The sequence below is a fragment of the Carassius gibelio genome, chromosome A19, assembly GCF_023724105.1.
Source record: "Carassius gibelio isolate Cgi1373 ecotype wild population from Czech Republic chromosome A19, carGib1.2-hapl.c, whole genome shotgun sequence".
NCBI classification, from domain to species: domain Eukaryota; kingdom Metazoa; phylum Chordata; class Actinopteri; order Cypriniformes; family Cyprinidae; genus Carassius; species Carassius gibelio.
Genome location: NC_068389.1, coordinates 11,987,261 through 12,003,227, shown reverse-complemented (window position 1 = coordinate 12,003,227; position 15,967 = coordinate 11,987,261). Strand labels below are relative to the sequence as shown.

The 15,967-nt window shown below is 37.0% G+C and overlaps 1 long non-coding RNA gene across 1 annotated transcript; it reads right to left on the bottom strand.

Moving 5' to 3' along the window:
- Positions 1-1,181: 1,181 nt before the first annotated feature.
- On the bottom strand, positions 1,182-5,666 carry LOC127935497 (uncharacterized). Its single transcript, XR_008148093.1, has 4 exons — positions 4,745-5,666; positions 3,621-3,661; positions 3,414-3,528; positions 1,182-2,071 (listed from the first exon to the last, which is right to left on the bottom strand). It is a non-coding gene; the product is annotated as an uncharacterized LOC127935497 (long non-coding RNA).
- Between the last annotated feature and the right edge of the window lie 10,301 nt (positions 5,667-15,967).

Here is a 15,967-nt window from a genome sequence, read left to right as displayed (position 1 = left end):
TAATTTGTAAACAAACATGACATGACATTTTCAGACATTAACTTTTGTTGGAGTTAAATAAACAAAAAAAAAAAAAAAAAAAAAAAAAACACATGAAACCAACATGAAAACAAAGAGTACATCACAACTTTGGATGTGTTTTAAACTAGTTGGTTTACTACTTCTTCATCATCGACAGTCTTACCTGTCATTGACCCACAAAACTGTTCTTGCACAACAAGCCAAACCGACTGAGAGTTCATGCTTAAACATTAATCAGACAAGACTGCACAAACAGAATTTGCTCTTTTACAAACTGCAGTAAGTAACTGCTCAGAGTTTTTAAACACAGCTGGTTAGCACAAAGCCCCACAGAGTTGCATATTGTGTTTGGAGAGGATCTGGCACTGCTGGTTCTAGCGCAAGAGCATTTTCCCTGGGAACAATGAGGCTTTAACACAGCATGAGAGGGCCCTGCACACCAGATGACCAGTTCAAACAGGAATCCTTCGTTGGACGTTGGTCTGTTCAGAATTCTGATGGCAGGTGGATGACAGACGGAGATCAGATGATACCAGCTTCAGAGATAACAGAGGTGGGATTTGCTTCAAATTGGGTCTCAAATCATGAGAAAAATGCACACATATCCACCACAAAAGCCAAGGCACCAAGCTCATTGGAAAAGCTACTGTATTTGTTGCTCGTACAAGGAGGTGGAACAAAGAGAATTCACCATTTGTCATCTAAAACAGTTGCAGGCTTTTATATATATGCCATTTTGGAGGGCAACAGCTTTAAGACAGCTTGGCTGGGCACGAGGCTTTGGAGCGAGGTGTGATCTGGCTATCTGACCGTCTGCTTTGATTTGTTTGAGAACAGCACTGGAGAATTATACCTGACAAGCTCAGCTTCACAAGCCACACTGTAAAAAAAAATCCCGTAAAAAAACGGTAAAATTCCGGCAGCTGGGGTGCCGGAAAATTACCGTTAAATAACGTGCACATTAAGTAACAGTAATTTTCCGTAATTCAAAAATACAGTTTTTTGCTGTAATTTTACATATTTTCTGTATTTTCTTCAGCTTTTAATGTTTGATAAGATGTTTTACATAAATATTGTGGAAAGTTAATAAGAAAAAAACCATTAAATTATCATAAAGTTTGAACACTGCTTTAATTCAAATAATCAGCCAAGTGCAAAAATGTGTTTTAATAATTTATTGACCAATCTGCAAGAATATACAAATAGTTTGTTCAGGACTGCAATTTACTAATATTCTTTGTACAAAACTGCAACAATATACCAGTATAGAGATTATAGCTAAACTGCAACAATATTCCAATAAAAAAATAAGCCCAAAAGTTTAAATTAGATCACAACTGCAACCACATACAATTCAGTTTTTTTTCATAACTGCAACAGTATATATGAAGAGTTCAGATGCAAAAGCCTCTAAATGCCATCTGAAATTTTCATCTAAAATTGGGATTTTTATCAAGCTCCTATGCTTAAGTTGAGTCATTTTACTTTAATGGCAATGTGCAGGTCCATTGCCAGACTATTAAAGTGAAATAACTGAAAATAAATATAGGAGCCTGATAAAAATCCAAATTTTAGATGAAAATTTCAGATGGCATTTAGAGGCTTTTGCATCTGAACTCTTCATATATATATATATATATATATATATATATATATATATATTTAATAACTGCAACAACACACAAAAGAATTGTTCAAAACTGCAACAATATAGCAAATTGGTAAACAAATAAAAAATAAGAATTAATTTGTCCTTAAAACTGAACCACCTGTGAACAGATTAATTCATCTTGACAACAGATGATGCATTAAAAAAAAAAAAAATCAACCATGAAAGCAAATAATCAGCAAGTATTTTAAGTCTTTGACACTGTCAAGAATTTCTGCTAGGCAATGTAGGAAGATCTGACACTCCAAGTTTTACTCCATCCTTTCAAAGTCCGCAATCTTGTTAATCAGTGAAAGAACCTTTGGACTGACTGCTGATTTCTTTCTCGATGTGGTCTTCTCCACTTTCGATCCCTTCTCGGGGTTCATCTTAAAAAGGAATCTGTTGAGTAAAAAAAACATATTTAGTAATAAAACATGGACTGTACCATATGCTGTGAATATATTTAAAATAAAAGCAGAACAATAAGAACTTGTAAAGGGCATGCTTGTGGTGGATGTTGTGAAGAAGTATGTGAGAGGTAGTTGTGTGTGAGGCAGACTAAGAAGGTTGTGACAATGTAATGTGTGTTGTGTGAGGATGAGAGTGTGAGGATGCATGTAGGGCTGCACAATTAACCACATGCAGTTGTCAGATGCATTTGCAGATGAATCGCATTAGATTATGAACAGGATACTGCATAGCTTGTCAGTGAACTACAGCTCTGTTTATTAAATGTTGCTTAATTTGAAAACAGGTGATGGATATTTACTACTAATCACAGGACCGACTTTAATGACGAGACACGCCTGAAAAACGCATGTGATTAATTATGCAGCCCTAGAAGGTTGTGTGGGGATGCGTGTGAGAGTATGTTAGTGTGTGTGAGAGTGTGTGTGACTGTCTATGTGAGAATGTTTGGATGTTTGTATAAGGAAGTGTGTGTGAGAGGATGCGTGTGTGAGAGTGTGTGAGTGTAAGGATGCATTTGTAAGAATATGTGAAAGTGTATAACTGTGTGTGAAGATGCGTGTGAGAGTGTGTGTGTGTGAGAGAGAGAATGTGTGTGAGGTTGCATGTGTAACTGTCTATGTTAGAGTGTGTGGATGTTTGTATTAGAATGTGTGTGAGAGTGTGTGTGAGGATGCGTGTGTGAGAGTGTGTGAGTGTAAGGATGCATTTGTTAGAGTATGTGAAACTGTGTAACTGTGTGTGTGATGATGCGTGTGAGAGTGTGTGTATGAGTGAGGAAACGTTTCTGAGAGTGTGTGTATCTGAGAGTATGTAAGTGTGAGGATGCATTTGAGAGAGTGAGTGTGTGTGTGTGTGAGGATGCATGTGTGCAAATGTGGACGTGAGTGTGCGAGTGTGAAGATGCATTTGTGAGTGTGTGTATGTGAGAGTGTGTCAGTTTGAGGATGTGTGTGTGACCGTGTGTATATGTGAGAGTGTGAGGATGCATATGTGACATTGAGTGTGTGTGTGAGAATGCATGTGAGAGAATGTGTATGTGAGTGTGAGGATGTGTGTGTGTGACTGCGTGTATGTGAGTGTCTGTGTGTGTGAGTAGGCATGTGTGACTGTGTGTGGGTGCGTGTGTGACTGTGTGTGAGAGTGTGTGTGTTAGAGTGAGTGTATGTAAGGATGCGTAATTCAGTGTGTGTTGAAAAAGTGTGAGTGTGTGTGAGAACACACGTGTGAGTGTGATATGTGTGAGAGTGAGTGTATGAGTGTGTGTTTTTACCTTGGCACAATCTCTTGCGTTTCTCCTTGGTTTCCTGGGTATGAAATGTTCAAGCAGTTGTATGAAGCAAACATCAGAGCGTTGCAGAAGATGGTGATGTGGTCGTTAACTATGACTGGGTGAACAGAAAACATAAAGTTCATAAACCATAAACACCACAACTATTACAAGTGTAATATGTGAACATCTTTGCATTTTGCAACTCACCCTTTCATGTTGACCATGGTTTTAGCACTCACTGAACTTATCTGTAAGGAGAAAAAAAGCATGTAAATGTGAAATTTTAAGGAAATCTACAAAAATACAAAGAAATATATTGATAAATGTTTTATATCTATGGTTCTGAACCTTATCTGCGCCACCTGTTCATCCCTATCAGTGAGTCTATCAATAATCCCTATAAGCTATAACAGTCTTTAATTATAGAAGGGTGATTAAAACAGAAGTTGTGAAACTTTTTTCCCTAGGCGTAGATTACAAGATTACAAGGTTATATGAATTCTCAGATGACACACTGCAGACATTGTTTTTTCATTCACAATTTTAACTGGTCAATGGTTTCACCAGCTTTTTGAAACACTTTTAATATTTTAAATATTTGCTTAACCGATAGACAGATATAAAGGGTAACCAACAGAAATAATTTATTAAAAAGTGATTAAATACTGACTGTAACGATATTTCAGACCCTCAATAAGACTAAATCTGGAAGTAAAAGAGTAAAACATGCAGACAAATTAAAGTAGTTAAGTGAATTTCATTATACAAGCGTAATAACCAGTGCTTGAAGAGGGAGAAATGCAGACGAACATAACGTTTCAAATCGCGCGTCACTTTAAGCGCTGGTCCTAATGAGTCTGTTTCTAAATTCAGAATTTTCATCCAATCTCGCCTCGAAAAATATGATTTTTTTTTTTTTTTTTTGCTTTTAGACGACGCCTACTATTATGTATATCAAAACTGATTAAAAACACTGCATTATGCGTCGAAGTTCGGTAAAGTTGGCAACATCTACATATTCGAACTTAACATTAACTGAGCTAACTGTTAAATTTATGAGTTCTTAAACCACAAATGATAATAATATTTAATAACAGTATCGTAGACAACCAGCTAACGACTTTCCTTAAAGTAAGCCTGTTTTTCCCTCAGGGACAAAATAACATTAGAAGTTAACGTTACCCACACTTAACGACTAACGGCACTGGTCAGCGCCGAAGTTTGAAATACTGGTTTAACGATTCAAAAAGGTAAACATTCTAAATTTTAGAACTCATATATAGTAGAAATAGCATTTAGTAATGACCAAAATGAGAAAACATGAACTTTACCTGCTTATTTTCGCCTCAGATTGAAGATTGACCGTGAAACTGAAGGTCGAGTTATTCCTTCTGCGCGCGCAGCAGCTCCACTGCGTGCTTGGAGGAGAATGTGTCCTTGCGCTAGGGCGGGAATTCCTTCAGTTCGAATATTACATTTTTTATTTTTTTTTATTTTAATATCAGCATATTATTATATTATTATATCAAATTATGAAACGGTACTATGAGAATAAATCCGTAATAAAACACCAAACTGAGCAGAACTATTTTGACAAGCGGAAGAAGATGTGGTCAGTTGACAGTACTTTGGAAATACGATTCTTTCGAGAAGGATTTTTCAACAAACCTGTTCAAAAAAGGATTAACCTGCTCTTTTATGCAAACACGCAATGTAGGCTACATATACAACATATTATATCAATAGTAATAATAATAATAATAATAATAATGAACGTTAACTTTTGTACAGTTGTTATTTATATTTTTAATCTATTAAAAAATATGGCATTATATTATTAATGCCACACACACGTACACACACACACACATACTGCACATACTACATATAAATATAGCGCATTATGTGAAATAAATCTTCAAAAATATTTTTGGGACGTTATGCACATTGACATGTTTTTCATGTGATTTTACATAAGATATGTAAATTTACAGTCTCTTTCTGTAATTTTACAATTTTAAACTGTATTTCAAAATTACGTGGAAAAAACTGTAAAATAAAACAGTAAAATTCCGTAAAATTACAGTTTTTTTTTACAGTGCATGTAGATGAGCTGAGGGATTTTAATTAACCAGTGTGCCATGCCTTTTGTCTTTGCTTGAAAGTACAGCTCACTTCTTTAAGTAGTGCTGCTGAGGGGGGCTGGTATTATGCTTAATGTTCCACTAAACCATCATTTAAGCAGAGCAGAGGTTAAGCCTTGTGTGCCGTTCTCATGGCAGTTCAAGGAAAAAAGCCCAGTTTATCAGAATCAAACTGAGGTTAGCAGTTCCCACACTCCCCTATCACTCCTGACTCTTCCTGTTCAAGTTCAGGCCACTTTCCCTCTGATCCTGTGATATAAGTGACGTGGGACTGAAGGGCCAGTGTTGGTAAAGGAGATCAGAAATCAGAGCAGGCTTCCTGTTCGCTCCACCCTAGAACACGCTGAGTCAGTTCATGGCATCGAACACTCCCTTCACCGGGTGTCCTGCTTTCCTCCGCACTGCTGCACGTCATAAAAGAGCCACTTACGCTTGTAAAACTGTAGCTAACGGTCATAAAAGGTTCACCAGGCCATCATTAAGTCCATTTGGGAATGTAGTATCAATCTGGAACACTGAACGTTTATGCACAGCAGATGTTTACTGTAATTTGGTTTTTCCGTGACTTGGAGATAAATGTTTCTAATGAGCAAGTTTATATATTTCCTCAGTCTATTGGCTACATATTCTGTTGACACAATATGGTGATACATGAGGAATTATGACAGCATGTTTCATCAGTGATTCTGAATAATGAGGCAAATATGTATTTGAAATAATAATGTATATCTGAAAGCAATCATTGTTAAAGTACAAGTCACAGTTGGTTAACCAAGACTAAATATTTAACACCATTTAAACTTGGTATTTACGTATGAAATGCAAAACTGTGATCGTAATCCACTAAGGCCAATTTTTCACATTTTGTGTCTGCAATAGCATTCAACATTTTTAGGCTAGTAACTTTTTTAAATTACTGTACTTTTTATTCAAAAAGGATGCATAACATAGATCAGAAGTACAGTAAAGACATTCAGAATGCATTCATTCAAAATTTGTTCATCAAAGAATCCTGAAAGAAATGTATTACAGTTTCAACAAAAATAATAAGCAACACAACTGTGTACAACATGGATACTAATAAGAAATGTTACTTGAGTAACAAGTCAGTATATTGGAATGATTTCTGAAGGGTCATGTGACACTGGAGACTGCATTAATGATGCTGAAAATTCAGATCCGCATCACAGGAATAATTTACAGTTATTTAAAATTGTAAAAATACAACAAAATTAATTTTTTACTGTATTTTTTGTTCAAAGATATGCAGCCTTGGTGAGCCTAAAATGACATTTTATGAATCATACCAACTTCAAACATTTGAACAGTAATGTAGGCCTATATGTAATATTCACTCTTATCAATAAAGCTATAAAAAAAAGACATTTTCAGCAACTCTATCTGAACTTGAAAACGTAATTGAAAATGTGTTATACTGTACACAAGATCCACACTTCTGCATTTTATCTAAAGCTGAATTATGTGTGTCACATGCATGTGGCTGATTGACAGATGAGTAGACAGTCCTACAGATCAGCATTTACACTTCAAATGCAATGTAGCCACACATGTTTCCGGCTGTCTCCTAATGTGCTTTGTGTAATTAGATCACAAAATGCCTCGGACGTCATCTGAAATGGGCAGAAAAACCAGAATCAAAGAACTCCTTGAAACAACACACTATAATCATTACTTTCATTTGTGTTCCTGTTTTTAGATGGCAGAGGTACCTGGCAGACTTAATGTTTAGGCCGTTTAATGCTTGGCCTTAAAAGTGTGAGTCTCATCCTCAGAGCTTGAATTGTGATTAACATATGTTTGAAGTCAGCACATTTATCTGTGTTGTCTGGCTTCAGTGGTGAGGTGTGAATATCTGAGCGCAGGGGCGAGTGTGGTGTAAACGGGCGGGTGGAGGATGATAGGCCTGAGTTAGGGGTTAAAGCAGAGTGAGATAAGTGCTCCACCACTCCCTGCCCTTCCTGAGAAGCACAGCGGCTCCCGCCCTTCTTAACACACACGCCAAGCTACGATGACACAATCATGATGTTTATTCATCTCTGTTACAAAGGAAGTCTTTTCCCTCTCTTAAACACAGTCCTTTTGGATAACTTACTTTTATTGGCATTCAGAAGTGTCCTGGGTTTAATTGTACTGAGCAAAATGTGTAGTCACTTGGAAAATATTGTGCTATGGTGCTTTCACACATTGCAAAATCCAAATGATGGAGCTGAAATGAAAGAATTAGACAAGAAAAGGACCAATAAATGAGACTTTTAACATCAAAACCACCAGAAACTATCATACACCTTTAGTGAGAACATTTCTCTTTATATTCAGTGCTTTAGGATTGGTGAGGTTCAGATGACGCTCAGTGTGTCTTATGCAACTGGTTGCAAATTTCACGAGTAAGTGATCACGGGGGCACTTTCCGGGGAGGTTGTTTAAAAGATGTTTTCATGATAAGGCTAAGACTTTATGATTTAAACAGTTTAAGCCAACTTTTGAGCTCAAATCAAACAACTTTTTTAACTGATTTAACTGATTCTCAAATAATAGTTCAGGAGTTGCATCATGCTTTTCTTACTCCATTAATTTTGGCCCCCAAACCATACCATAACACAGCACAGTACAACACAACACGCAACACAAACAAAGGGGATTAATAGCAAAATAATTTAAAATTCAGCATTCATATCTGTGAGCATACAAGAGGAGACGAGGGAGAGAGAGAGAGAGAGAGAGAGAGAGAACAGAGAAATGAAAAATATGTGCATGTGAGTATCTTAGTATAAATAGTAATTAGTAAAAAAAAAAACATAATTTAAATACACAGACAGACAGACAGACAGGCAAGCAGTTAGATAGATAGATAGAATACAAAAGGAGGTGAGGGAGAGAAAAAGAGAACGAACAGAGTAAGAAAAGATGAGTATCCCTCTATGTCTGACAGTTCAAAGCCAGGAAGCACTAAAAAACAAAACCTCAGAGTTGTCTAAGTATTCAGTTTGAAGGTGCTCTTTAACTGTCCTCTGAATGAGCTCTCATGAACTGTTATTCTTGACAAATGCCATCATTACTTCATCCACAGACTGATGATGATGGGCCAGACCTGATCTACAAAGTGTATTTAGTAAAAGTGCTGTTATCTCCACCACATAATAAAGAGTATGAAAATGCCCCATTATGGTGCAATTCATTGGCAAGATCTTTTACAGACTGTCCTTATCATGAGTTATATGGTTATATGCGATATGGATACTTGGTAGCCTCTGTAACAGCTACAAAACTAAATATTATCAATTAAATACTATGCAAATAAAACAAACTATAAACACTAATATTAGAACAAAATTTTTCAAACTCTTCATGTTGTTTGTCATTCTCATGTCGTAGCCAAAATCAGTGCACACTGTATATATTTTAGTATAAATTGTTTGTCTAAATTATAATTGTGGTCCGTCTGGCTGGAGGCACACTAGGGTGGTTTGGGGAGGGTGGGAGAGGATGACAGGGCAGTTTCAGTGGACAGGAACTCAACTGTTGGGTTTTGTCTAGAGAGCTTTTGTTAACACAGAGGGTGTGGGTGTCCAGGGCTTCCTGTCATGGTCTTGAGAGGGCTGTACAGGGCCAGTTCAGATAAGACCAAGTCAAACAGAAAGGCAAAGAAAATGGGTGGAAGAATTTAGTGGAGAGCAGTTCATTAATCAAACCTCTGCAAATGCAGTTTGGCTTGAAAATCAGTTCATATACGAGCTCAACTGGAACCATGTTGAATTTCATATAGGAGTTACCATTATTATTTTATATATTTGGTTATTTGTTATTGGGAAAGTAGTGGCCTAATGGTTATAGAGTTTGACTCCTAACCCTAAGGTTGTGGGTTTGAGTCTCGGGCCGGCAATACCACGACTGAGGTGCCCTTGAACAAGACACCAAACCCCCAAACCCCCGGGCGCCGCAGCATAAATGGCTGCCCGCTGCTCTGGATGTGTGTTCACAGTTTGTGTGTGTTCACTGCTGAGTGTGTGTGTGTGCACTTTGGATGGGTAAAAATGCAGAGCATGAACACTGAGTATGGGTCTCCATACTTGGCTGTATGTCACGTCACTTATTTTAATAAAGAACAAAAGAAAAAAAAATGCAATATTTTGTCCCACTGGCCCAACCACAAAAAAAAAAAAAAAAAAAAAAAACACTCACTAAAATTAAAATAATTTTATATGAAAATATTGTTTTTTATTAAATGCTTTCTTTTTACAACAACAGCAACAGCAATAATAATAATAATAATAATAATAATAATAATAATAATAATAATATTAAATAACTCCATGATTATATTTATACATATTATATTATAAAAAAAATAATGGGATATTATGAAAATATTATACTTTTTCATAGCAAGTGATGTATTTTAGTAAAATATATTTTAAATATTTATTTTAAACGCATGCTCATACCAAACAACACAGTCAACACATTGATGCTTATAAGATGAAGTCTTTCTTGATCTTTTGATAAAACCTCAACCATGTCAGCCAATTAGACATGTCACAAAACCAAATATTTACATTTCAAAAACATGTACAATATCAACAAATATAAGATGTAGTGGAAATGCAGTGTTGCGATTGTAGTACAATGTTGTGGCAGTCTGTAACTTGCACATTTTGGCAAATTGGTGACCAGTTCATCTGGATTTGTTTAATCTCATTTGTACGGTTTAGTTTGATTTGATTATGTACCCACTAACAGTTAGGTTCAGGGGTAGACCTTCATGTGTACTTACTGTAGAAAAAAGTATGTTACAATACAATTCACATTCATAAATAATCACCACCTCACAAAATTTTGACATTATCCCGTGGGATCGGATTGGGACATCTTTACTGTTGAGGCCTGACATTGCATGCTTCAAAACTATTTTTAACTTCTCCAAGAAATCTACTGCTCCTTCCTCTTAAAACTTAACCTTCATTTGCGCCTTTCCATCTCACCCTGTGGAGCAAGCCTTTGCCATGTGCCGTGTCATCCCCTTTATTAAACATTCATTTAAAGAAACACCTTAGCCCCTCCATCACGAAGCCACTCTGCTTAAGAGCCTTTTACTGTCTGTGCTCTCCTTGCTCCTCTACACTCCCCGTTTATGCGCCAGACCTTTTCCAGGACACCTCAATCCCTCTGATCTGCTTGACAACAATCACTTCTGGAAATGATTTAATGTTTCAGTTCTCATGCACATCAGCTATGCTCACAGAGCCAGAGGAAACCTAAGCCTTTTTGCTGCATTAAAGCAGAAAATACCTTGGGGTTATGCAACTGTTGACACAGTACTTCAGCAAACCTCTGTGAAAACAGCATGGAGGTAACGCTGGAACCTGTGAGAGTTAGGCAGCTGTAGGGCCACTGTGAACAAATCTCTGAAAGCTGTCAGCTCTGATCTGAGGCAGACTGAATGCTGAGTGAATGACAGCTGTCGGGAACAGGGGCTTGTAGATGTGTGTCTGAGAGGAACAGCGGCGTACGGCGGATGTTTACTTGTGGGAGATTATCCTCTCAGCAGGTGAAAGTATCAGAGCGCCGGCTCATTATCACTGCTGATGCCACAAGGAAATGAGACATTGTGAGACTGTAGACACTCGTTCATTTACACAGAAAAATACTTTTGGACTCCATTTACACCTATTTTAGATGATCTGATTTCAGGATTGAATACAGGTGGTCCAAAATGTTGTATGATCAGATGACTCAAACCACAACTGAGTTGTGGTTAAAAAAAAGAATTGGACCACATCACATTAGGAGTTTAAACAGTAGCAGAATCTCTTTAGGGCAAGTCATGTGATTCTGTGCCCATTTTTAGTGTTAATAGCCAATGCGAGTACAACTCCAATCTATTTTAATGGAAGAAGACAGAAAATTCTTTAACAGTTTTAACATTTCATAGTTTTTTTTTTCTTTAATATTTTAAAATAAGTAAAACAAGGAATCAATAAATTGTATTGAATGTTTCTTACAGTCATCAAAGCTGCATTCATCTGAATAAAAAATTATTATGGAGTTTGTATTTTATACAGTATTTATATATTGAAATATTACTACAATTTAATATACCTGTTCCCTGCTAGAATATATTTTCAAATGACATAAATGCCTGTGATGCTGAAACTGAATTTAACCAGTTTTCAGTGACATGATCCTTCAGAAATCATTCCAACATGTTGATTTGCTGCTCAAGAAACATTTCTCATTATTATCAATGTTGAAAAAATGTATATATGTAACAAATGTATATAATATATAATATATATATATAAACATATATACTATATATATAGTTTACTTATATTTTTTTCCCTATTATTTTTGCACTTACTTAATCAGCATGCATAGTCAGTGACATATGAAGTTAAAAGAGATTTTAAGACAGTTCAGATGCATGCTCATTCCAGGTGTAAACAGAGCCTCAGACTAAATAAAGTTTTCCAACTCTCTCAGCAGATGACATATTTCTGAGGTGTCTCAACCACTTCTTAAATGAGTCCAAACTGCTCTGGAAAACTGGCAGAGCTGCTCTGATGCTGGCAGAAACAATAACACAGTCAAGAACCGCCACATTTGAGCTGCAGTTTCCACATGTCACACAAATCTTCCACCATTGAGTGAGTGAAAATAGTGACATTCAGCCAAGTATGGTGACCCATACTCAGAATTTGTGCTCTGCATTTAACCCATCCGAAATGCACACACACAGAGCAGTGAACACACACACACACACTGTGAGCACACACCCAGAGCAGTGTTCATCATTTATGCTGCGGCGCCCGGGGAGCAGTTGGGGTTCGATGCCTTGCTCAAGGGCACCTTAGTCGTGGTATTGAAGGTGGAGAGAGAGCTGTTCATGCACTCCCCCCACCCACAGTTCCGTCCGGCCCGAGACTAGAACCCACAACCCTTCGATTGGGAGGCCAACCCTCTAACCATTAGGCCACGACTTCCCATTGTCCTCTTTGTGGCCACAGCACCATGTTCCTTATGCAGATGAAATCTTGATTTAGCTCCAGTTCAATCCACATTTGCTGTTATATGACACAAAGATCATTTTTTTCCCCGATCCATTGGCATGATAATTTTTGGGATGAAGCTGGCTGTGAAGATTTGGGCATGATGATAAGACTGTGGTTAGCATTACATACATTACATTATACACCTTATTACATAAGCCATGTGCCCTCTGGGAACGCTGATAAAACATTGACGGAGCTACACAGAAAAATTCAATAGGCTGTTTTTAGTACTTAGACTATTTATTAATGAACCTCTGCTTTTCATGCAATCACACATAATATATGAGTGATATCTTTTCTCTTTGACTGATCTTATGTATTAATATATTCACAGAGCCTTGAAATTTAAAAATAGCATGCATGCAATCATGATTTGAATGGCTAACAGCTTATGCAAAGTGTGTTACATTTTGGCACACTGTTAGATTACGCTAACAAAAGACCACTCACAACTGAGCTATTTTGAGACGTGCAAGTTCTGCCTCTATGTCACAACACCATATGGGAAAAAGCCGGAGTAAAAATTCCCTGATTTTAATGTCATATTGGCTTTGTCTGTTTATCCCATCATCTTTTGCACTTTTTCCTGTGCGGGAACTGTTACCTTTGCTCTTTCCTGCTCGCTCATATTCCATCCTCATACCCTTTCCTTTGCCGTCATTTGCACTCAAACATCTTCTAATTCATTTCCAGTGCTTTCCCTGTACAACATGTTCCTGGATCAACATCCTTGTTGATCCTGGAACAACATTCCAATCTACCAATCAGAATTCAGATATAACTTTTCGGGAAATATCTGTTTTAGGCTTAAATTAGGGTTTAGGCGTTTCTCTTTTTAATCAGCTATAATTTCCTACAGATTATGGGTAAAGTTAGGTTTAGGGGTAGGGATTGGGAATCTATATTTTTAATAATAATGTTGATTAACATGTCTCGATTACACCTAATATGAAAATCTGTCATGTGTTATCTGATCACAAATGATCACGTCATGAAACAAATAATAACATAAACTACCATTCAAGAGTTTGGAGTCTGTAAGATGTCTTTAATGTTTTGAAAGAAGTTTCTTCTGCTTACCAAAGCTGCATTTATTTGATTAAAAATACAGTAAAAGTGGTAATATTGCATACAATTTATAATAATTGTTTTCTAATAATTGACAAGAGTGAGTAAATAACATTTTTATTTTTAGGTGAAAAGCTGTGTCAGCCATTTCTTAAACATTTTCCTGACATCTCTTCCTTTGCACACCTCTGTTTCGCTCACTTAATTTTTTACATCCTCTAAAGGTCTTGTTGATATGAAGTTAATTGGCCTGAGGGTGGAAAAACAATTGCAGGACAAAGATTTTCTTCACCTACATTCAAAATGCACCGCAGGGGGAGGATGTTGCCAGGAGCGCTTTGTGTGGTGCCAAAGCCAATGGTCAATCATTTAATTTGTGATAGATGACCAGCAGAGTGGCTTCTCAGTGTGAGCCTGATGCTTTTGCATTTGCTAAAGCAGAGCTTCTTTGAAACAAATCATTTGTAAGGCGTACAAAACACCGTAAGCTAAACCTTTTTAGCATTACCTTTAACTTCTGAAAGACTGCCCAGCTCTGCTCCCTGTCTTACTGATTTTCTCTGTCTGGCTCTGATCAGTGAACTATTCAAGTTCTTCTGTCTGTTTTGGACCAGATGAGATTGCTGGACTCGGCTTACACCAAAAACACTTGTGGCTGTGTTACCAAACATCTGGGGTTCCAGGAAAAGCACAAAAAATGGATGGAGGGAACTTAAGATCTGTCAGTGTTTTTTTTTTTTTTTACTTTAGGGGAAGAAGAGCTGTAATTTTATGCGTTTACCCAGCAGGCTTTGAGGTGCCAACTCAGTGTCAAAGAGACAGGTGACAGGTAGTCTCAGCCTGAGACGGCATGACCCATGGACTGCAGACAGTCTGTCTGCTGATGTCTGATGCATATTGCATCCACTGGTAAAGACTGCCCCAGTATTATTTATTTTTCATGCAAGCCTTTGTTTGTAGTGTACTCCATTTCAGACAAATCCAGTCCTACACATCACATAAAAATAAATAAATAATAAAAAACCATAGTTAATCATTTTACATGTTAATCAGTCAAACAATCTCTTCTTGTTTAAAGGGATAATTCACCCAAAAATGTCTTCGTGTTTTTGTTTTGTCTATTCAAAGAACAGCAATGGGGTCCTGTGTTGTTTGGACAAAAATAGTCTTCAGAATATCTTCTTTTGTGTTATGCAGAAAAAGGGAAGGTTGAAAGGCAGGTTTGACATTTTCTGAATTGTATTTTTGGGTCAACTCTCCCTTTAAGAAGCTTGCATACTCAAAGTGCTCATTGTACTTCCTGTACTCATTGTATACAACTTTTGTAGTAGTGGAAAAGCATGTGTAAATGTGGGATCTGTGTGACCGTTACACTTGCAAATCCAGATTTAGTTGAGGCACTATCACCACAAACATTGTATTTGAACATCAGCCGCTCTGCTGCATGTCAATAAAGAATATAGAGGCCAGAACAGTTATATATATGATAATCTTTTTTAAAAAGTCCTACTAAAAATTCAGGGCTAATCCCTTGTACTGTCATAAATTGGATGCATTTTCTTGATCCTGCTCCTCTGCCTGAGGCCTAACAATTATACTGCATGCCAGTCCCATCACTGAAGTACAACCTGATGATAAACAAGAGAAAATGCTTTGTTGCACAGAAATAGATTACATGGAATGATATTTGACAAATATAACATTAATCATTGATTTCTCCTGTTTTGTATAGCAGATAGGCCTGTGTGATGGAAAATTTAAGAAGTTTTATTGCCTTGGTAATAAAGTTGTAGATGAAAGCACAGACGCCCTCACCTCCCCATGATGATAAGATCACGTCTGTCATCAGTCGTTCCCATCTGAGCAGCACAACCTCCCTCTGCTGCACTGGGAACACTGGAGGAGGTCTAGGAGTGTGTTGAACGAGCAGGAAGAGGAGTGTGTTTGTGAAGGAGACAGACACACATACACAAATAGCATGTAAAGGTTACGATAATGTGTGTTGGTGAATGCCTCAAAGTTACTTTGAGGGATCTTTCTGATTTAATCTACCATTATGTAAGAGTCACACACCCAATTCCTAAAACTGTGGAGAGGACTTGACCACAACAACAAATTCACACAATGCAACTCACATTTGTGTATGTAGTAAAAACAAAAACAACAAGCAAAAAATAACTAAAAACTAAATAAAAAACATAGACAGACCACAATAAAACAAATCAAAACACAGAGACATTCATAAGACAAAACAAAGAGATAAAACATAGAA